This window comes from Pelecanus crispus, chromosome 25 (assembly GCF_030463565.1).
Source record: "Pelecanus crispus isolate bPelCri1 chromosome 25, bPelCri1.pri, whole genome shotgun sequence".
NCBI classification, from domain to species: Eukaryota; Metazoa; Chordata; class Aves; order Pelecaniformes; family Pelecanidae; genus Pelecanus; species Pelecanus crispus.
In genome coordinates, this window is record NC_134667.1 from 2600130 (window position 1) to 2623204 (window position 23075).

A 23075-nucleotide genomic window follows, 5' to 3' on the forward strand; every position below is an offset into this window, starting at 1 on the left:
ACACTGCTGCCAGCATCATCACAGAGACCAATATCATTACAGGCACGGACCCACACTGAATTGCCAATACAACTGCAGGGACAGGCACAAACCAGATACAATTCCAGATACAGGTGCAATTGCACATACAATTGAGGATACAAGTGCAGTCACTGATCCAAGTGCACTTTCAATTACACCAAAAGCAGCAGATACAGCAAGTGACACCATTACCGACTGAGGGCCCGTGACAGACAGAGGAACCATCAGACACCTCTGCACCGCAAGTTCCTATTGCAGATGCTATTGATGATGCATAGAGTGTTGCGGATGCCAGAGCAGATGCGGATGCCATTACAGACAGAGACAGCATTGCAAATGGCATGGCAGATCAGATACCATTGCAGAACCCATTGCACAGACCTTTGCAGATGCACAGATGCCACAGTGCAGACACCAAAGCCAATAGTGCTGCAGATGCAGACGCCATGCCAGATGCAGATTCTGCTGCAGCTGCAGATAGCACTGGAGTCTCTCCACCACAGAGACCATTGCTGATGCAAAGTCAGGTGCAGGTACACTAGGAGATGCAGAGGCCACAGCAGACACTCAGAGCATTACAAATGCCTTTGCCGATGCAGAGGCCATCGCACATTCTGATCCCACTACAGATTGAGACATCAATAGTGTTACAGAGTGACACACACGTACCGAGACCAATAATGGTACATGGCGTTAGGGATATCATTGCAGGTAGAGGCAGAATTACTCGTGCACGTACAGAAACCAAATACACCATTTGCCATGGAGTGATCCAGACGGCACTGGAACAGGGTGAAGCTCCAGAACATCTGCAGTACATTGATGACATCATTGTGTGGGGCAATACAGCAGAAGAAGTTTTTGAGAAGGGAAAGAAAATAGTCCAAATCCTTCTGAAGGCCGGTTTTGCCATCAAACAAAGAAAGGTCAAGGGACCTGCACAGGAGATGCAATTTTTAGGAATAAAATGGCAAGACGGACGTCGTCAGCTCCCAATGGATGTGATCAACAAAATAACAGCTCTGTCCCCACCAGCTAGCAAGAAGGAAACACAATCATAGAATCATAGAATTGTTTAGGTTGGAAAAGACCTTTAAGATCATCCAGTCCAACCATTCACCTAACATTACCAAGTCTACACTAAACCAAACAAGGGTAGACTAGACTAAACCATGTCCCCAAGTGCCACATCTGCCCGTTTTTGAACGCTTCCAGGGATGGTGACTGCACCACTTCTCTGGGCAGCCTGTTCCAATGCTTGACCACCCTTTCCGTGAAGAAATTTTTCCTAATATCCAACCTAAACCTCCCCTGGTGCAGCTTGAGCCCATTTCCTCTTGTCCTATTGCTAATTACGTGGGAGAAGAGACCAACACCCACCTCACTACACCCTCCTTTCAGGCAGCTGTAGAGAGCGATAAGGTCTGCCCTCAGCCTCCTCTTCTGCAGACAGAGTGCCCTCAGCCGCTCCGCATAAGGCCTGTGCTCCAGTCCCTTCACCAGCTTCGTTGCCCTTCTCTGGTGTCCTGGTTTCGGCTGGCATAGAGTTAATTTTCTTCCTAGATGAGTTAATTTTCTTCCTAGTAGCAGGCACAGTGCTGTGTTTTGGATTTAGTAGGAGAAGAATGTTGATAACATGCTGATGTCTTTAGTTGTTGCTAAGTACTGCTTATGCTAGTCAAGGACTTTTCAGCTTCCCATGCTCTGCCAGGGGCACAAGAAACTGGGAGGGGGCACAGCCAGAATAGTTGATGCAAACTGCCCCAAGGGCTATTCCATACCATATGACGTCATGCTCAGTATAGAAACTGGGGGGGGGTTGACCGACTGGGTACCGATCGGCAGGTGGTGAGCAATTGCATTGTGCATCACTTGCTTTGTATATTCTTATTATTATCATCATTATTATCATTATTTTATTGTTACTATTATCATTAGTATTGTACTTTATTTCAATTATTAAACTGTTCTTATCTCAACCCAGGAGTGTTTCTCACTCTTACTCCTCCGATTCTCTCCCCCATCCCATCGGGGTAGGGGGAGTGAGCGAGCGGCTGCGTGGTGCTGAGCTGCTGGCTGGGGCTAAACCACGACAACTATAAATTGGAGAATGCTGCTGTCACCTCTTCTCTGTATAGAAACTGGGGGGAGTTGAGCAGGGGGCAGCGATTGCTGCTTGGGGACTGGCTGGGGATCGGGTCAGTGGGTGGTGAGCAATTGCATCATAGAATCATAGAATCATAGAACGCTTTGGGTTGGAAGGGACCTTTAGAGCTCACCCAGCCCAACCCCCCTGCAGGAGGCAGGGACAGCTTTAACCAGATCTGGTTGCTCACAGACCCGTCCAACCTGACCTTGAAGGTTTCCAGGGATGGGGCCTCCACCACCTCTCTGGGCAACCTGTTCCAGTGCCTCACCACCCTCAGTGTGAAAAATTTCTTCCTTATACCCAGTCTAAATCTATTCTTCTTTAGTTTAAATCCATTATTCCTTGTCCTGTCACAACAGGCCTTGCTAAAAAGATTCTCCCCATCCTTCCTGTAGGCCCCCTTTCAGTACTGGAAGGTCGCAATAAGGTCTCCTCGCAGCCTTCTCTTCTCCAGGCTGAACAACCCCAACTCTCTCAGCCTGGCCTCGTAGGAGAGGTGCTCCAGCCCTCGGATCATTTTGGTGGCCTCCTCTGGACCCGCTCCAGCAGCTCCATGTCCTTCTTGTGCTGAGGGCCCCAGAGCTGGGCGCAGTGCTCCAGGTGAGGTCTCAGCAGAGCAGAGCAGAGGGGCAGAATCCCCTCCCTCGACCTGCTGGCCACGCTTGTTTTGATGCAGCCCAGGTTAGGGTTGGCCTTCTGGGCTGCAAGCGCACATTGCTGGCTCATGTCCAGGTTTTCATCCCCCAGTAGCCCCAAGTCCTTCTCCGCAGGGCTGCTCTCCATCCCTCCATCCCCCAGCCTGCATTGATATTGGGGGTTGCCCCCTCCCAGGTGCAGGACCTTGCACTTGGCCTTGTTGAACCTCATGAGGTTCACAGAGACCCACCTCTCCAGCTTCTCCAGGTCCCTTTGGATGACATCTCGTCCTTCTGGTGTGTCAACTGCACCACTCAGCTTGGTGTCGTCTGCAAACTTGCTGAGGGTGCACTCGATCCCACTGTCTGTGTCATGGATGAAGATATTAAACAGCACTGGTCCCAGTACGGACCCCTGAGGGACACCACCTGTCTCCATTTGGACATTGAGCCATTCACCATTACCTTCTGGATGCAACCATGCAACCAATTCCTTATCCACCAAACAGTCCACCCATCAAATCCATATCTCCCCAGTTTAGAGAAAAGGATGTTGTGGGGGACCGTGTTGAACGCTTTACAGAAATCCAAGTAGATGACATCTGTCATCTGTGAAGAGCTCCTCACTCATCCATGCTGGCCTCCTGCTGCTTTTGCTTGATTTCCTATTTCTTGAGAGGCACCTTTCTTGAGCTTGGAAGAGGTGGTTCATGAATATCAAGCAGCTCTGCAGGACCCCTCTTCTCTCCATGGCCATCTCCCATGGGATTCTTCCAAACTGATCTCTGACAAGGTTGAAATCTGCTGTCCTGAAAGCCAGGGCTCTAGTCCTGCTCTTTGCCTTGCTCCTTCCCTTCTGCATCCTCAACTCCACCATCTCATGGTCACTGCAGCCAAGGCTGCCACTGGCTTTCAAATCCCCTAGCAGTTCTTCCTTGTTCAGCAGTGCCCGGTCCAGCAGAGCACCTCTCCTTCTTGGTTCCCCCATCACCTGTGCCAGGAAATGCACTCGAGAAATCTCCTAGATTGCTTGGCCCTGCCGCATTGTCCTTCCAGCAGCTACACCAGGGTGGTTCAGGCCCCCCATGAGGACCAGGCCCTGTGAATGTGAGGCTTCTTTCACTTGTTTCAAGAAGGCCTCATCTACATCTTCCTCCTGAACAGCTCTCTAGCAGATACCTGCTAACGCAGCACCCACATTGGTCTGCCTTCTGATCCTGAGCCATAAGCTGGCTCCCGTCCCGCCCCGAGCAGGAGGCAAGTCCACCTCCTCGCCTCCCCAGATGGTCCTTCCTGAAGAGCCCGTGTCCCTCCACTGCAGCCGTCCTGCTGTGCCATTGACCCACCACACCTCCGTGGTCCCGGTGTGGTCACAGCCCTGCAATCACACACAGACTGCTGGCCCTGCTGGTGGTTCTCCATGCCGCGTGCATGAGCGTGCAGGCGCTGCAGGGAGGCACCAGCTGTGCTGGGTTCCCAGGAGGGGTGTGAGAGCCTCCTCTGTCATGCTGCCTGTGTGTTGGGATGTGCAGGAGTGGGGCTGCACGTCTTCAAGCTGTGGGCTATGTGTGGACTTTATTCCCTCCTCCACCTAGGAGCACTTCTGGGATCACACATGGGGTGTGCATAATCCCTTTAGAGCGGTCCAGCACCGGGCACAGGCCAGTCAGTCCAGCTGGGAACAGCCCCAGAGCTCTTTATTTTGTATTTATAGGTGGATCTCAGCAGCTGAGAAGCCTCCCAGCTTCTTTGCTAACAGCCACTGCTACAGCCGCTGCTGCCGGCACCTTCCCTGCTGCTGCGGTACCAGCACCTAGTGCTAGGGAGGAAGAAAGAAAAGCCTATGACTGTATGGAGAGGGAGAAGGCAGAGAAATCCTGCAGGCATAGCTCAGGCCACCTGTGGTGGGATCTGCTTGCGATGAAGCCTGAAGGTGCCTGTGAAGTGGGAGAGGCCCCTGATGCCCAAGCCCATGAGAAGGTCCTAGGTGCAGCTGATCAGCCTGGGGCTGAGTGAGGCTGGGCCAAGACCTTGAGTGCCCCATACAGGTGTCCCCCCAGGGGCAAGGTGTCTTGGCCCAAGACTCTTCAAGGGAAGGACATGCTCTCTGCTTTGGAAAGGGGAGAGCCAGCCATCAGAGGGACCCCTCTGTCTTCAGCCAGGACTTCCACATCCCACATGGAAAGCCAATTCTGGATGCCCGGGCAGTCCCCTTGGGTGTCAGGGAGATCCAGCCCACAGCCAAGCTCCAGAACCTGCTTCAGTCTCACAAGGGCTGTCAGAGAAATATCCTCTTTCCCCCAGGGCTGCCCTCAGTGGAGGGATGGGCTTCCCTTGCAGCTGGGGAAGCACCATCTCTTTTTGGAGATAGTTACCAGGGGAGCTGCCTCTGCTGCTCCTGACACCGCCTGTGGTTGTCAGTGACGTGCTTGAATATGTTCCTCCGTGCTTGATACGGCTCCAGCCTTCTGAGGACCTGGAGCGCTCGTGGGGAAAGGTGCCTGCAACAACAGGGAAGCATCATCCCTCAGCCCGTGGGGTCATGACTGCTCGGCTGCCCCGGGCTGTGTGCAGAGCCAGCGCACACTTACTCAGGCCGGAGTCTCTCCCGCTGGGCTGCTGCTGCCATCTCCTCTGCTGGGAGAGGGTTTTCAGCCTTTCTCCACCTCTGGGTGACCTCCTTTCTCCTGGGCTGGGCTGGAGGGTGGGGAGTCCAAGTGCCTCCAGTGCCCAGTGCCTGCCAAGAAGGAGACACTCTCAGCAAACCAGACGGCAAACAGAGGTGCTGTTTGCCAGAGGACTTCTCTTCAGAGGAGCTTGCAGCAGGACCTGGGAGCTGGGAGACTCAGCATCGTCTGCCCGTCATCATGGCCGACGGCTGCTTTTGCCCCTTGGATCCTGCTGCCAATCTCCCTGACAGGGATGAGCAGGCAAACCCCTGCCCTGCAGCTGGGTCAGTCCTGCTCCCACTCCCTGGAGACCTGCCACCCTGGTGCCCCGAGAGAGAGGGTCACTGCTGCTCTCAGCGGTGTCAGTCACTGCCCGTACCTGGGGCGGCTGTCGGTCCTCCCCTGCAGACCAGGCTTGCCACGCTGCCCATTCTGCCTTTGCTTGCTGTCGCCGCTCTTGCCACTGGGTCTTCCCTCGCTCCCACTCTGCAGACAGCTGCCAGACCTCCTGGAGGGGATGGAAACGCAGCAGCAGACAGGATTAGTCTCAGCTCCCAGAGGGGATGTTCCTTTGGGCCTGGCCCATGTCGGTGCCTCTTGCTTCAGCTGGTCGGTCAGCAGCACTTTTCCCCTAACAGATGAGGGGCCATGGAGTCATGCCAGGCTCCTCAGCTCATGGCAAACACAGCTGAGCGAGCAAAGACCTCCACTGTCAATGACCTAGAAAGGACTTGTACACTTTCCATAGCCCCTGGACACAATAAAGTGTTTCATGACAAACCCAGGGGCAATAACAGGCGGGAAGGACGTGCAGCCCCTTCCTTTTCCTGAAGAAGATCTGAAGGAGGTGACAGCCAGGTTACAATGAACGCACGCCAAGGGATCCTTTCAGGATGGCTCTCTGCACAAAGAGGCTTTTGCCGAGTCTCAACCAGCACGGTAGTTACAGCAAGGCAGAGCACGTACCTGCAACGCTCTCTTGCAGGCTTCAGAGGACGGGAGTGCAGCAGTGGGCCTGGCTGGAGGAGCTGGCTCCTGCCTGCCTGGCTCCTTCGTCCTGGGGGAGCTGCCTGGACACGGGGGGAGCACACTGCAAAGAGACACCAGGAGGAGTCGGCATGAGCACGGGGCACTTTGGCCTCTCCTTTTCATCTGGTACCAAGGCTCCCCAGGCTGGCAGAAGCAGCAGGGGAGGTGGGGCCATCTCCCATGGCAAGGGGGAGCCTTTCCTGAGCCCCATCAGATGGATGGGAGAGGGCTGCACCTCAGCTCTGTTGTGAGGGCAAGCAAAGCGATGTGGGGTGCACTCAGCATGTGCCGTCTTCCTCACTAAGGGGCCTGCCATGGGGCAAGCAAGCTCATAAAAACCGTGGGGCATGAGTCAGGGACTTTCCTGAGTCCCTGCATCCGCACTGTCCAAAGGGGATGTCTCTCCCACATGGGTGCAAGGATCCCTTTCATCCCTTCCCACAAGGCTCTCACCTGGCAGAAGGCTTCTTCCCCATGTCTTGCTGCCTTGTGCCTGGCCCCTGGCTTGGCAGCACGGGGAGGGATAACTTCACCCGCCTGTGCAGCAGCTGGTCAGGATGCCCCTCTGTGCCTGGGAAAGGAGGAAGCTCTTCAGAGCAGCCGCGTGGAGAGTGCGTTTTAAGTGGGCTGTGGTCACCCAGCGTGGGGCAGGGTACCCGTACCTCTTCTGCTCCCATGCTTTTCTGCAGCCTTCTTGTGCCAGGTGCAGAAAGACTTGGCCAGCGCTCTGCTGACCACCAGGAACTGAAACCTGGAAAGCAAATGATGACACAGGCTTGAAGAAGGGTGACCCTTTACCCTCTGCAGCTTCCCAGCACTAATCCTCCTGACTGTCGTGCAAGGCATGGCAGCCCTTTTCCTTTGTGGCCATGCACAGGTTTTACTGGCAATCTCCCCCCAACACCAGAAAATGCAGCTTCAAGTCCTCTCCGTGTGCAGCTGCTTCTCTCTGGTGGGAATGACGGCAGGCTGGGCGTGAGAAACACAATCACGGTGCCCAGTCACTGCAGGAGAATACAGGCAGAGCCCAAACTCAGCATTAGTTAACCATAAACCAGTCACTTCAGGACTGAGCCCTGACGCGATGCTGAGTGTTGAGCCCCGGCAATGCGCGCTGCTGAGCAGGAGCTGGGAAGCCGCCCGCTCGGTCGGTCGAGGGCTGCAGAGGAAACGCACTCACCTTGGGAATGCCTGGGCAGGAGCAGCCTGCATCCCCCGAGCGGTGGTCGCTCCACCGCAGACATCTGCAACTGGCATCCACAGCCTCTGCAAAGTGACCCAGAGCTGTTGGAAGGTTTCCAAGGCAGTTTTCTCTTGGCTCCCAAAGGAAGCAGACCTGTCTCCTGCTCCAAAAGAAAGCCACTTCTCCAAACCCCTCTTCCAAATCCTCCTCCATGAGCGTTAGCCCTTGCTCTGCTCTGGAGAAGCTGCACAGCAAACACTGAAGCTGCGCAAGAACACTGCCAGGCTTTTTGTAGGGCAAGGACCCATAAACTCAGAAGAAACTTTCTTTGCTAATGGAGAAGTTAGTGGGGGTGAGCATGGGGAAAGGCACTTGAGTGGCCTGCAACGTCCAGGCTGGCCAATGGCGACTGGGTTGCTCAGCCTTCAGTGGGCTTCCCAAAGACATTGCAGCAGCCCTCAAAACCTGAGCAGCTTACAGTGTGAAGCAGTGCAATGCGGCTGGCCTTGCTCTCCAGCCCTGTGACGCAGTCGTAGTAAAACCGCATGCACAGGACACCGTCTTCGCAGGACAGAACGCCAATGTCCTTGAAGGCGAAGGAGGGGTGCTGGCTGTTCCTCAGGTGGTAAGAGTACAAGAGTATGGTCTCTTTCACACAGTCCTCCACCGTGTGCCACGGCAAGGAGGTGGCTCGCGATAGCCACCTGTAGTTCAGCGGCTTGATCTTGACATTGCCTGGAAGGAGGAGGAACAGCGTCACTGCCACAGCAGGCCACATTTCCATCTAAGAGTCATAACAAAATGCCATAGAAAAGAGCTCCTGGGGAGTGGTTTGTTTTGGGGGAGCTCAAGCTATGCCCCGACCTTTGGATGCAATTCTCTACTTCTCCCAGCCCTTTCCAAAGAGCAGAGAGCACGCACCCCACCCCCGGACATGGAGGCCGAGAGTGGAGGGTGGCCGCTGCCTCCTCACCAGGGATAACCACTGTGGGGAACGTCAGCTCCTGCAGGCATGGCACATCAATATCCAGCTGGAAGACGGGTCTGCGAACCACATACACCTCTTTGTCGCCCTGGCATTGCTCTTGGACCATAGCGAAGGTCCCGAGTCCTGCAAGCAGGACACCCTGCCCAGGAAGAAGACAAAAAGGCTGATGAGTGAGTACTGTAGAGATGGCAAAAGTAAAAGCTGTGGCCAAGGCCCATGTTCTCCATTGGTTTTCTTCCCCTCCTCAAAACACATGCTAACGTCCCTTGGCTGGAGAAGAGCCCAGGCATTTCCAGCACAGGCACTGATTCCCAGGGATTATCCTTGGCATGGACCCAGCATAATCCCCTGCCTCTCTGCTTGGTCTCTCCACTCTGAGCACAGGGAAGAGTGAAGCCCTATTGTGCGCCAAGTGCTTTCTCAGACTCGATCTGGCCTTGGTTTCTCTCTTGGTTGACCAAGAAGCAGCTCTGGGCACACGGGATTGTCTCGGTGTGCTGCCACGATGCTCAAGGAGGGATGGCTCCCCGGGGCCCAGGCTCTCCAGGGCAAAGGAGGACCAAGACGCCAGCCCACCTTGTCCAGCTTCAGCTGTCCCAGGATATACGCAGACACAGCATCCCAGACAGCCACAACCTCTGGAAAGCAAGGGAAAGAGGTGTCAGGCTGCAGGCCAGCCGGCTCACAGCCTCTCGGCCAGCTCCTCGCCCAGGGGGTGACAGAGGCGGGTGTCCACAAACAGCCCAGACAAACACTGCCATGGCTGCGGAGCTGGGCTGTGCTCCAATGTCAGACTGCCAGCCTTCCTCTGCTCCCGGGACAGGGCTGGAGCAGAAATGGGGATGTGGGAAGGGCTCAGGACCAGGGCAGTGGCCATCTAAGGCCCAGAAAGGGATGGCACCCCAGTGCCCAGGACACGGTCTGCCAGCCTGGTGGCACAAGAGGATCCCCTGGGAAGGAACAGAGGTTGTCCCAAAGCAGACTGCTTGAAGGTAAAGGACTGATTTACATCAGAGGCATTTCCAACTGGCTGGTGAGAGCCCCGTGGGAGCTGAAGGACACCCCAGCCCCACGATGCAGGACCCCTTTTCATCCCAGAGCCAGAACCCCAAGTGGTACCCGCTCCCAGGGAAAGCTGGCCCTGGATGGGCCCCCTCGCAAGGGCACCGAGCCATTCCCATGGGAGCCTTGGGACTCAGGGCAGCCGGGAGTCCTGCTTGCCACATTGTTCCCCGAGCCCGGTGGGACCCTCAGGCAGGGCTCTCGCAGCAGCCCCCAGCCCCCTCCAGCCACCCCCACAGCCCAGCAGTGGCAGCTTTTGACAGTGGACAGCCCCGGTGCCTCCCCTTGGGAAGGAGCTCCCAGAACCCTTACCCTTGGTGGAGAGATACAGGAGCGTGGGGAACAAGCTGCTCAGCTCCAAGCTGACGGCCACGGTGCAGCAGCCCTCCATCGCACTTGCTGATGGCCCCTCAGCTCAGGGAAAGGGATGCTCTTTGCAGCTCCTTGCCAAAAACTCCTCTCCGACGTGCCCCTACTTTCCCTGTCAGCAAGGGCCCTGCCTGTCAGCGAGGGTCCTGCCTGTCAGCGAGGGTCCTGCCTGTCAGCGAGGGTCCCCCAGCACAGCCCCGCTTCCTCCAAACCCCACTCCTGGCTGTGGAGCAGCTCCAAAGGGCAGCACTGGGGAGCCCCTGAGCAGTGCCCAGCAGCACCCAGGCCTTGCCGGGAAGTGTCGGCACCTCTGCGGCGCTGCAGAGACCTCCCTGTGATGTGGGGCATCCCCCTGTGACATCAGCCCGCATCATTTGAAGGTGCATTATGACACCAGCAGGGAGACGGCACAGCTGGGGAGAGAGGAGAGACATTTCCCCTCTTGTCCTGGGCAACAGTCATCCCCTTTCTCACCAGTCCTTTTCCAAAAGCCCCGCCTGCCCCCTGCACCAACACGCCTGTGCTACTGGGATCCCATGCGGGCAGGTGGGGTTTGGGGGTTGGCTGCAGTTGGGCAGTTACAAGAGATGGGATCGAAGGCCTGTGGGATGCAACAGCCCCTCCAGTGTGCCCAAACACTCCTCTCTGCTGCGTGTCGCTTGCGTGGCAGGAGTAGGATGGGCTTGACTGCACTGGTTTTGGCTGGGATGGAGTTAATTTTCTTCATAGCAGCCCATAGGGTGGGCCCTCCCCAGCCATCCAGACCAGGCCCTCCTACCAGTGCTCCCCTTCCCTCCCAGCGATTCCCACCTCCCAGCCAGGAGCCCTGTGGGGCTGAGGTTCAGAGAGACACAGGCAGAGGGGGTCTGGGGGTGCTGAGACCCCTCTGTCCCACTGCCAGGGCGCGCATGGGCCAGGGTCTCCTTCAGCACCCTGGGGGCAGGGAGGGGAGAGGGGCCTGGAGAAGAGCCCTTGGGGGTCTGTGCTTGAAGGCAGGGAAGGAGGATGTGGCTCCAGGCTGGAGCAGGGCAGGCGAGGCACAGCCCTCCCCATGGGCACCTAGGGCAGCCCCTGTCCAGCCCGGCCCTGGGGTTTGGGGCTTGTCCTCACCAAGCCCTCTCCAGTCAGGTGTGTCTGACCTGTCTCGGCCAGGTAGCTGAGCTTCCTCCACTGCAGGAGCTCTGCGCAGGCGAGGAGAGTGTCCCTAGAGGCCTGCAGAAAAGCAGAGGCTGGGAGATGGCACCACAGCCCAGGCAAGGAGACCTGGCATCCTCCTGCTCTTGGCCAGCTCCGAGCTCTTCCCAGCCCCTTAGGAGAAGAGGCAGCGGGGCACAGAGTCTGAACTGGGTTCAGTGCCCAGGGCAGGGACACAGGGCAGCCACCACCTCACATATCTCATGCTGCCGGCCAGCAGAACAGGGATCCTCAAGCGCTGCTGAGCTGCTGCCAGGGATGGGGGCAGACTGAAGGGCAAAGCAGGTGTAGGCCCACGGCTGTAGGCAGCGAGGGCTGGGCTCCCAGAGACACCGGAGCAGGACGGCACCAGCAGCACCTCCCCATGGGAATCCCCCAGCAAGACGCTTGGCTCCCCAGCTGCGGCTGCCCCAGCTGCTTCACGCCCAGGCTCCGGGCAGGCAGAGCTTTGGTCCCAGCACGCAGGGCCGGTCCCCCTCTGGCTGCATCTCCCCTCCCACCGCTCTCCCTGCCCCAGGCTGGGGGACAAGCTGCCTCTCCACCCCTTGCAACTGCTGCACCCCTCTGTGCAGACCAAGTTCACTGGCCCAACGCAGGGGGACCTGGCGCAGCAGCGCTTTGTTCCTGGGGCTATCCTGCTCTCTGGGCACTGGGACATGCCCTGGCCCAGACAGCGGGAGGTCTCTTGGGCACAGTCCGGGGGGACAGGGACTGGGGCTCAAAGCCCTGGCCTCCCACGCCTGCAGGGACAGCTGGGGAGCCTGTAGGGACTGGTGTGTTTGGTGGCCACGGGCTGCTGCTGAGTGCTGCTGGACCAGGCAGGGCAGCTCTGGGAAATGTCCGTGCCAGCTTCTCTGGCCCTGCTTGCACTGGCTCTGCAGGGACCTTTCCTACGGACTGCGCTGGAGGAGAGCTGAAAGGGTCGGCGGGGAGGAGGAAGGCAGCGGTGGGCCCAGTGCAGGGAAGGAGGGAAGCTCTGCCCTGTCCCCAGCGACTCAGGCACTGGGACCCCGAGGTGACACACATTCCAACAGTCCGGCTGCCAACAGCCCTCACCCCTGATGCCCAAGCTCCTCCCATGGTGTCAGCACACCCTTCCCCACACCACTGGTAGGGTTTGAAATCTGTACCTTGGCCACGCTCTCCATCTGGTCATTCATACGGAAGAAGAGTGGGATCGGGCTCTTCCACACATTCTTCTTTCTCTGTCTCCTGCTGTCCCTCACCACCATACTCATCATTTCTCTGAGGCTGATGCAGAGCTGCTGCACCTGGCTGGACTTGTGGTAGGGAGGAGGACGGGAGGACTTCAGCAACAGCCGCTCCCTGCTGCCCGTGGTGCGCAGGGGCATTAGTGTGGCCGGTGGGAAGGGACATGCTCCAGGGCCGGCTCCTGAACACAGGAGCTGTGGGCCACATGTGCAGCCACAGCTGAACGGCCCTGGGCCCCTGAAAGGCCACACAAGAGGCGTGAGGAAGGGAGCAGCCCTGCCCGAGTGCTGCCCGCAGCGCTGCGCCCAACAGCAGCTGGCCTTGCGGAGTGCCCAGCGCTGCGGCTCAGGCTCCCACAGCAGCCTTACATCGTCAAAGAGCTGCAGGAGCTCCTCAGAGAGTTTCGGGGCAATGGGGCTGGCCTCATGCCTCTTCATAACACCCAACACATTCCTGCAGACAGACAGGACCTTCCTCTTAACGTCAGCATTGGCATCCTGCAGGCTCTCCATGATGCCTGGCAGCAGGACCTGCATTGTTCTTGCCTGCATGAAAAGCACGGTTTCCTTTTTGTGAAGCAGTGAAAGACCACCCTGACCCCTGAGTCACATTACTGCGCCCTGCTCACTGTCTCGGGTTCCTTCGACAAGGTGACGAGGCCTCTGAGCATCACTGAGAGCATCACCACGCTTGGACGCCTCAGAAACCTGCAGACTTTGCACATGTCAGCAAACTCCTCTGCATCCATGTTAATGCGGGCCAGCAGCTGAAAGGAGACGGCAGTGAGAGAGCGGCAGAGCCTGCAGGGCTCCCTGCACCATGCAGCTCCTGGTTCCCACTGGCATCTCAGGGCAAGGGCACCGGGGCCACACAACCCATCCTGGGGGCAGCTCTGCCCGTGGGGGCCATGGGTCTGTGCCAGCTCCTCCTGCCCTCTGGCCACCAGCAGCCGCCTGTTCCCCTGCCTCTGAGAAGCGATCGAACAGCGAGAGCGAGCACAAAGGTGGCACAACACGTGGGTGGTGACGAGTGTCTCCTGTCCCCAGCCTTGCAGCTTGCTCAGCCTGTGGAGACGCTGTGCCTCTGACCCAGAGCCAGCAACTGGTCTGTCCCTTCCCTTCCCTTCCCTTCCCTTCCCTTCCCTTCCCTTCCCTTCCCTTCCCTTCCCTTCCCTTCCCTTCCCTTCCCTTCCCTTCCCTTCCCTTCCCTTCCCTTCCCTTCCCTTCCCTTCCCTTCCCTTCCCTTCCCTTCCCTTCCCTTCCCTTCCCTTCCCTTCCCTTCCCTTCCCTTCCCTTCCCTTCCCTTCCCTGCCCTGCCCTGCCCTGCCCTGCCCTGCCCTGCCCTGCCCTGCCCTGCCCTGCCCTGCCCCAGTCCCAGGTTTCCAGCCTGCAGAGCAGGGCAGGGGGATGCAGGCGGGGGGAAGCAGTGTGCTGCCCGGGCAGGGGCAGGCTTCGTGCTTGTGCCTCACGCACCTCCCTCCCCTGGCCCTCAGCTCCCCGAGCAGAGGCCACCGTCCCCCCAGTCCCAGGGAGAGGCACTCCCTGCAGCTGAGGCCTGAGTGCCAGCATCCTCCTTGCGGAGCTCTGTCGCAGCCAGACCTCTCATGTGCCCAGGACAGCTGACAAAGCCGTGCTGAGGATCAGCCACTGCAGTGCACGGGCGTCAGTGCTGTTTAGTCACACGCTGGCCCGAGCAGAGTTTCCTGGCCCCCTTTGCCCCGCTGCTGCAATGATTGATGGAACACGTGTGTGCTCCTCTCTGGGCATCAGCCCCATGGAGATGGAAGCCTGCCCTTCACCTCACCTCCAGGGATGCTGGCGGGAAGAGGGGTGCAGGGGGAGGCCCGGTACCAGGACGAGGGCGTGTGAGATTTCTGCCCCCATGTCCCCCCACCGCACACCCTGGGGTGCCGTCAGAGCCTGGGGGCACCTCAGCCCAGCGAGGCCATTTCCCTCACCCTCTTGCTCTGCTCCTGCTGTGCAGCTGGCGACGCGTGTGGCACAGAGGGCTGTAGCCCTGCGGGGCAGAGGAGGCTCAGGGGTTTTCTCCTCTCCATCGAGCCCTGAGTGGGTCAGGGCATGGGAGCAGTGCCTGCAGCAAGAGCCTCCTCCTGCCCATTGCCCTGCAGGGACGTTGAAGGGGCCGTGCTCTGCAGTGCAGCCCCGTGCCAGGGCCAGGCCCCAGTGGAGAGCTACTGCTGACTTCCCCCATCTTGGGAGGGTGCAAGGGCTGTTTTCTGCAGAGGGTGCCTGGGCACCCAGGGGACAAGAGGGCTGTGCTTGTCACAGACATGTCACGGGAGGAGAGCGTCTCTGCTGCAGGCAGGTGTCAAGGGGATGTAGCTCAGTGGCAGAGCGCCTGCTTTGCGTGTGGGAGGTCCCGGGTTCAACCCCTGGCATCTCCAAGGGTGCTTTTTCCCTCCCTCCGCAGCCCGTCTGTGGGGTGAGGAGGGCTGTGCCTCTTTTGAGCCCCCTCTCAGAAGAGGGGCAGGCAGCTGTGCTGGACCGCAGCTCAGGTCACTGCCCTGCACCACAGACCCACCCCACCCACCGCCCAGGGACAATGCTTGGCAGCAGAGTGCCTGCGGGGAGAGCTCAGGGAGGGCACAGGCAGCAGCAGCGCACTAGGAATCCTCCCTGGCTGCACTCAGAGATGTGGTGTGAGGCTGCTGCTGCAGCCCAGGTGCCCTTTGGGACCAGAGCCACACTGCCCTCGAGGCTGTCCAGGGCTAAGGGTCTCAGATTGTCCTGGCTCCAGCTGGAGATCCCAAACCGCCTGGGAAGGGACCAGGGAGAAGAGCCCAGCGTCTGTCCCATGCCACCTGCCCACCAGCTCTGCCCTCCCCACCTGTAATAGTTCTCTCTTGCTCTGGCACCTGGCAGAGCTTTGCCTACTCATCCTCCTCCTCCTCCTCCTCCTCCTCAGGGAGATGAGCCACAGGCCCTGGGGGTGTGTGAGGGTGCAGCACACCTGAGCCGGAATTGCCCATTGCATGGCATTTTGGGGCCTGAACACTCTGGCCCTGCAGGCTGGCTCCGTTCTCTGGAGCCAAGCAGGATCATCACTGTGCCCCAGATCTGTGCCTGCTCCTGCAGCTCCCAAGCACCTACCCAAGGGGCCTGATGGTGAGACCCCAACCTTCTGCACTGCTGCCCCATGCTGGGCAGAGCATGGCTGTGGAAAGCCCATGGGAGAGCAGTGTTCCCAAGGCAAGACCCCCAAGGAGATGGGTGACACACATGGGCACTGCAAACACAGCCTCCATCCCCCAGGAAACTCCCACCGGGGCAGGCTCCAGCCCTGCATCTCCACAGAGAGTGGTGGGCACAGAGCTGGGGAGGGAGGGGCTGGCTCTGGGGCCAGGGGCTGCCTGCAGGAAAGCTCTATGCACTAGAGAAGACGAGTGTGTGAGCCTGGGCTCCCCCGAGACCCCCCCAGGTTCACCCCAGGGCTGGAGGAGCTCCCAGCAGGGAATGGGCCAACGCTGGCATGGCAGAGGCTCTTGGTGACAGCTGCCTCCTCCCCTCTTCTGCTCTAGGGCCACATCCTGCTCTTGGCAGTGATACTGAGCTGTGGATGCTCCCCGCAGGGAGCCATGGACACCCAGCGCACCTTCCAGCCCGCAGCAGAGGAGCCCATCGGGCAAGAGCTGGAGGCTGTGGAGACCCACCAGCGGCAGCAGGGAGGGCACTTAGGGCTCCGTCTTCCTGCCCAAGTGTCAAATCCTTCTCCCCACATGGCTCCTGTGGGAAAGCTTTCTCTGCCCATGGGAGCTGGGGCAGGTGAAAGCACCAGCCCAGGGAGAGGGAGCCTGGCTCAGCTCCCAGCAGTGCCTGCTTTAGGGGAGTGTCCTGCTTTTGCCTGGGACAGAGTGAATTTTCTTCCACGGAGCTGGCATAGAGTTGTGTTTTGGATTTAGGATGAGAACAATGCTGGTAACACACTGATGCTTTAGTTGTTGCTGAGCAGTGCTCACACTGGTCAAGGGCTTTTCAGCTTCCCATGTCTGCCAGGGGCACAAGAAGCTGGGAGGGGGCACAGCCAGGACAGCTGACCCAAAGTGGCCAGAGGGACATTCCATACCATGTGACATCATGCTCAGTATAGAAACTGGGGGGAGTTGGCCATGGGGCAGCAATCGCTGTTCGGGGACTGGCTGGGTATTGGTTGGTTGGTGGTGAGCAACTGCATTATGCATCACTTGCTTCGTATTTTTTATTATTATTATTATTACTATTACTCTTATTTTTATTGTTTCTACTACTTTTAATTTTATTTCAGTTATTAAACTGTTCTTATCTCAACCCAGGAATTTCCTCACTTTTGTCCTTCCAATTCTCTTCCCCAGCCCACCGAGGGGGAGGCTGAGCCAGCGGCTGTGTGGTGCTTGGCTGCCGACTGGGGCTAAACCACAACACCTGCCTAACGGTGGGACAAGGAAAGGCAATTCTCATGCCCAGTCTTTTTCCTGATATGAGAAATGCCGCTGCTGGAATGAAATCTCTCTCCCTGGCTGAGGAAGGGAACATCAGTGGTTCCTTCAGCCTCTTTCACAGCAGGTTCCCCTGGAGCCCCAGGGACACCTGAAGGGGGAAGGAAAAGCCACGCCTTGGGCTGGTCCTCTGCTGCTGAGCTGGGCTGGGCTCCTGGGAGCTCCTGGAAGCGGGCAGCGCTGCAGAGACAGCTCTGCCCAGGGGCAGCTCCTCTGCAAAGCGCAGCAGGGCTGAGGGCACTGCCTGCAGGCACCAAAGGGAGAGGAGCGAGGCAGAGAGAGATTAAAGGCACTGTGGAGTAGGAGGATACCGAGAGCTGACGGCAGGGGAGAAATGTGGCAACCACAGAACTAGCTGAGACTGGCAGATGCAAGCAGAATGAAGAAGAAAAGGAGCAAGGAAACAATTCCTAGAGAATGAGGTAGCTTCAGAAGGCGGCCAGCCCAGCGACCAAGAAAAGCAATAGGAAATCAAGAGACTACCGACCAGAATTAAGTAATGGGACTTGGGTTCGGGTGATGGGTGGTACATTCTGGGAAAGCTGTCTGTAAGGGTATAACTGGGGTCTGCCATCTGCAGCAGGGGCTCCTTGCCTGGAGGCACCCAGCTCGAGCTGCTCTGCATGTCGGATAAATGAACCACGTATTTACTCAGCGGGCTGGCGACTCGTCTTCTGCGAGCAGGAACCTAGGGCCGAGCCCTGCTGAGGTGGCACCCACGTAATTCCTACCATGGTCTAGGTGGCGGCTGCGTCATTCCTGAAACAACAAGCCAGGTGCCTGCTCCTGCCCTATCACCTCCTCAGGCACCTGTGACATCACAAGAAGCTGCAGAAGCCAGGTGCCTGCTCCTGCCCTAAGAGCTACAGAGCCCCCTGTGACATCACAAGCACCTGCACGAGCCAGCTCCTGCTCCTGCCCTATCACTCCTCAGCCCCCTGTGACATCACAAGCACCTGCACGAGCCAGCTCCTGCTCCTGCCCTATCACTCCTCAGCCCCCTGTGACATCACAAGCACCTGCACGAGCCAGCTCCTGCTCCTGCCCTATCACTCCTCAGCCCCCTGTGACATCACAAGCACCTGCACAGCCCAGGAGCTTGCTCCTGCCACACCATCTACTCAGGCACTCCTGACACCATGAGCAGCTGCGCAGAGAAGCTTCCTGCTCCAGCTTTGTCACCTACTCAGGCACATGTGACATCGCAAGCACATGAACAAGCCAAGTGCCCCCTTCTACCATTTCACCTCCTCAACCACCTATGACCTCACAAGGGTCTGCAAGAGCCAGGAGCTTACTCCTGACCTAATAACGACACCCGCCATTGACATCACAAGCGTCTGCCCTAGCCAGGTGCCTCCTCCTGCCCTATCACATCTGCAGGGACAAATGACAACACAAGCTCCTCCACAAGCCAGGTGTCCTTTCATTCCCAAGCAGATACTCAGACAACAGTGACCTCAAAAGCCGCTTTGCAAGCCAGGGGTCTGCTTCTGCCCTCCCATCTAATCAGTCATCAGTGACATCACAAGCACCTGCACAAGCCAGGTTCCTGCTCCTGCTCTCTCAACTACTCAGGCACCTGTGACGCCATAAGCAGCTGCACACGCAAGGTTCCTGCTCCTGCTCTATCACCTCCTTGGCATCATGCGACATCACGAGCACCTGCACAAACCAGGTGCATGCTCCTGCCCAAACACCTACAGAGCCACAAGTGACATCACAAGCAGCTTCACAAGCCAAGGGCCCGCTCCTGCCCTATCACCTCTTCAGGCACACGTGACACCACAAGCACATGAACAAGCCAGGTGCCTCCCACCCTATCATCGACTCATCCACCTATGACATCACAAGCACCAGCACAACTCAGGGGCCTGTTCCTCACCTACCACCTACTCTGGTGCCTATGACCTCAAAAACATCTGCACAAGCCAGGGGGCTGCTCCTGCCCTAACACCTGCTCAGCCACCAGTGACCTCACAAGTACCTGCACAGCAGGAGCGTCCTCGCTGCCAACAGCCCGGCGTTTTCACCTCCATCTCCTCCTCTGTCTCCCATCTCCCCGTGCTCTCCTCTCCCCCAGCCACCTTTCTCACCCTCTCCATGACCTCCCAATGCCTCTGCCTGTCTTTGTGACTGTGTGGCAGATGTTACCTCGGAAGCATTGTCCCAGCCAGGTCACCTGCACCTCCTTCTCCCTCTGCTCTCATTGTGACTGCGCCAGCTGTCTGATGCGCTTTTTGACCTCGTGGCTCCTCTTGTCCTGCCTCCCTTCTGCTGTTTCTGGGAAAATCCTGTTCCTGCAAGACAAGCGGCAACCAGGCAGTGCCCCCTCTGTGGCAACGTACCTGCCTTTCCAGAGCTGGACAGCTGGTGGGAACTGTCACCATCAGCAGTGCGTGAAGTCTTCTCCTGGCACAGGCACAGCTCTGGGTGTGCTTGCTGCGTTCCATGTTTCCTGAAGGAGAACAGCAACACTCAAAGTGGCTCCTGGGCAATGTTCTGCTGGGAGAGCTCATTGGAAGGCAGGTTTGCCGCAGGTCCCGAGGCCGGTCCGGGGCTTCTCCCTGTCCCCCAGCTCAGCCACAGGTCCCACAGCTGGCTTCACTTCTAAGAAAAGAAACCGTATCCCTCCAGATTAAGTAGTCAAAGACTTTTGGAGGGCGATTTGGGCTTCAAGTCCAGAACAAAAGAATTTCCAGTACAGAATCTCAGCCACCGCCTCCATGATCGTCTTGGCAGTGACCCACAAAGGCTGCGCTGTAAAAAATGTGACAGCTGATAAAAAGGACCCTGTCCTCGCCAAATCTTTGTTTCCCTCATGCTTTCAGACTACCGCAGTAAATAATCATACTATTAGTCTGTAATTACTACCCATCTGAAAGCCCTCCAAAGCACCATTCGCTGACTTGACTCACAGCACTGTGGATAAGGGAGAACCACCACTAACCACGCACCCACCCATTACTCCTTTTGCAGCATGGCCTCTGTGGCCGAACACGTCTACATGGATATCTCCTCCTGACAGGACACGACCGGACCAAAAACAGTATCTTACCTTGTCTTGGCTCTAGTGAAAGCAAAGGATTGGAATAATGATACAAACCAGTTGAAGAGAAAGCAGGAGAGCGGAAGAGGCAGAAAAGCTGATGTGTCTCCCCTACCCCTAACTTCAGAGGAAGTTTTAAGTTTTTTTCTTTTCTGGTTTTTTTAATCACACACGTGCTGGTTAAGGAGAACTGAAAAGTATAAGACTAAGACTACCGAGTCTGTGGAATTACTCTTCTGTCCAGGACACATTGCTCTATTTTAGTTTAAATCTCGGTGGAGAGCTTTAACTTAAAATCATGGAGTTCTGATATGGGAAGAGCAAAACGTACTCTGTAAATCTTTGAAAAGAAGAGTATGTTGAAGGAAACCTGTTCATATAAACTATAAATGACACGTTTCTGCTGTCAGAGGTTATAACGCTTTTCAGTCCCTTTGCCTGCCTCATCTTCCCTGTCTTCACGTTCTTCTGATGACACTAGAGCTCCTGCACGTCAACAGAGCATTAAACTGGTCAAGTACTCTTCTAAACCGTATAAAATCCAAAATGCCCTACACAGATGCCTGGAGGTTTTGCTGTTACCATCACGTTAACACCACCATCGGCCCTGCCAAAACCTACAACCTCCAAAACCTGAAGACAATCAGCACACAGGCACATACATACCAATCTTGTTCTGTCCTTGCCAAAACTGCTGGTGACTTGCCATCAGCCTCAGTGATCAACAGCAGGCAAGTCTCTCTCATTTGGCTTTGCTCTGATGCAGCTCCTAGAAAAGCGGCTCTTTCAGAAAGTCATGTCTTCTTATGTTGGGAATGTGTTTCAAGGGAATGCTTTTAATACTCTAGGATGGTAAAACTAAGCATGGCAATCTCGCCCCAAGTCCCAGCTCTGCCACAGATAACCTACCTGCTCATTAACATGGATGAAATTCTAGTCATGGGAGAGCACTAAGCGCTATCTTTTTCCTTTTTTTTTCTTTTCAACAAAAGGGTGGCACTTCTTCCCGAATGCAAGATGAGTCACGTGGGGTATACAGACAGCCCACGGAAAACTGAGAAATGAGTCTGTGATCACTGCCATCCCCATTCCTTGCCCCTCCAGCACGCCTGTCACGCTCCTGTCCTTGCCCGTGGTCAAGTTACGCAGTCTGCGCAACACGTACAAGACGCTGACTTTGCCAGGTATTGCCCAAATCACCTCTTATTCAAAATCTGATCAGCTCAACTACTTCACACACAGAGTCAATACGGCCTTTCATGACTCAGCCTCCCTCCTCCTGTGATTTCCCACCGAGAACCAAGATGACAGCTCCTAATTACACGTCCTGCGAGCAGCTTCCACCCACCGTCCCCTGCTACACCCAACAGGACAGCACCGTCCTCTCCCCTGCCCGTCTCCACGCTCGGGAGGAGCTGTTCACACCCCTGGCAGCCGGCCTTGCTGCCTGGGAATTCCTGCTGCGCTGCTCAAGGCCATGGGAACTGTCACCTCGCGGCCGCATCCACATCACCGTGCTGCGTTCTGAGGGACACTGCCCATCTCTTTATAGTCCCCTCTGCCTACAGCCAGCTGCTGCCTTCTCCCTCAGAAACATCTGGGAAAAGCAACCTTTTTTTTCCCTGAATGCCCGCTTTGACCTCCCCACAGGACAGGCCCACAGGCCATGGCTGTTGCTGTTAAAGTCCGCGGCAATACAGACTTGTGCAGGGATGAAAAATACCCGGTGGCTCAGCTCATTTCAATCGTTTCAGACAAGGCTTCTGGCCAGAACGCAGTCGAGAAAATGTAAAACCAGAAGCTACCGACACTGCCACCTCGACGGGCAGCTCGCTCTTCATCAGTTCTTTGCCTTCCTTTCTGTTCTCGGGAGTACGTACCACGATTTTCCTCATCCAAAGCAACCAGAAAGGTCAGTGCCGAGCCTGCAGAACCCCTGGCACCCACACGCTCGGTGCCTACGCAGCGGCATTAGGAGGGCCCTGCACCCGCAGCAGAGACCCAACGAATGCACCCTTCTCCCGCGCCGGCAGCAAGGAAGCTCCGCTGATTGCTCAGCCGTGGCCAATGGCGCGGCTGTTGCCAGGGGGGCAGGGGCAGCCTGGGCCTCCCCTCCCAGAGCTGCCCCCCAACACCGCAGCTGGCTCCTCAGCCAGCCGGGAGCCTGGGCCTGCCGAGAGACGGCCTTCAAGAAGGGCCATGTCACCTGGAGCTGCTCTCCCAGCAGCGCAAGGGCTGTGCACAGCTCTGCCCTCCCTCGCTCCGCTCAGGGGGGCTGGGCCTGCTCGGGGAGGGAGGGGAGGGCAAGGGAAAGGGGGGGAAGGGGAGGGGGCAGGACAGGAGGGGAGGGGGCAGGAGGGGAGCTGCCCTGCATTTGCCCTGCATCAGCAAGGCTTTCCCGAAAGGCGGCTCTGTCTCTGCTGCCAGCCACAGCCCTGGGCAGGAGGAGCTGTGTGCCGGGAGCCGCTGGCGTCGGCCAGGCCGGCAGCAGGCCGGAGACGGGGCTCTGCCCCCGGTGCCAGCGCCCGTGCTGAGCCCAGCACCCAGGGCCTTCCTCAGGCCTCGCCTTCCCCCCGGGCGGTGAGGAGGAGAGATGCCCTGCCCTGGCATGGCCCAGGGCATCCTCCTGCGGCCAGAAGGAAGGGCAGAGCCCCGTCGCTCTCCCCACGTCCTTCGCCTCTGTCCCCAGGGCTCCCCAGCGCTGGCAGGCCCCGCAGGGCTTCAGGGCCAGGCAAACGGGCAGGCGCCAGGGGCTGCTGGGGCTCAGGGCAGCTTTGGGCATCTCGGAAGCCGAGGCGCTGCTGCCCCTTTGCTTCTGCAGATGCAGGGACGTGCTACCCCCTTCATGGGCAAAGCTGTTTTTCCTATTCGAGCCTGTTGTGTGATCAGTGCAACCCACTTACTCCACGCAGCATCAGTTGCATGATGTGTAGAGGGGACCCTCCCTTTGAACATCCAGCCCAGCACCGGCAGTCGGGGTGCCAGCAGGAGCTGGCCTTCAGCACCAACCACTTCCGAAGCAG

General features: G+C 57.6%; 1 protein-coding gene and 1 non-coding gene across 2 annotated transcripts in view; both read left to right on the forward strand.

Moving 5' to 3' along the window:
• Positions 1 to 23075, forward strand: part of LOC142595961 (antigen WC1.1-like) — a 140218-nt gene that overhangs the window by 88193 nt on the left and 28950 nt on the right.
• On the forward strand, positions 14844 to 14915 carry TRNAA-UGC (transfer RNA alanine (anticodon UGC)). The gene has a single exon. It is a non-coding gene; the product is annotated as a tRNA-Ala (tRNA).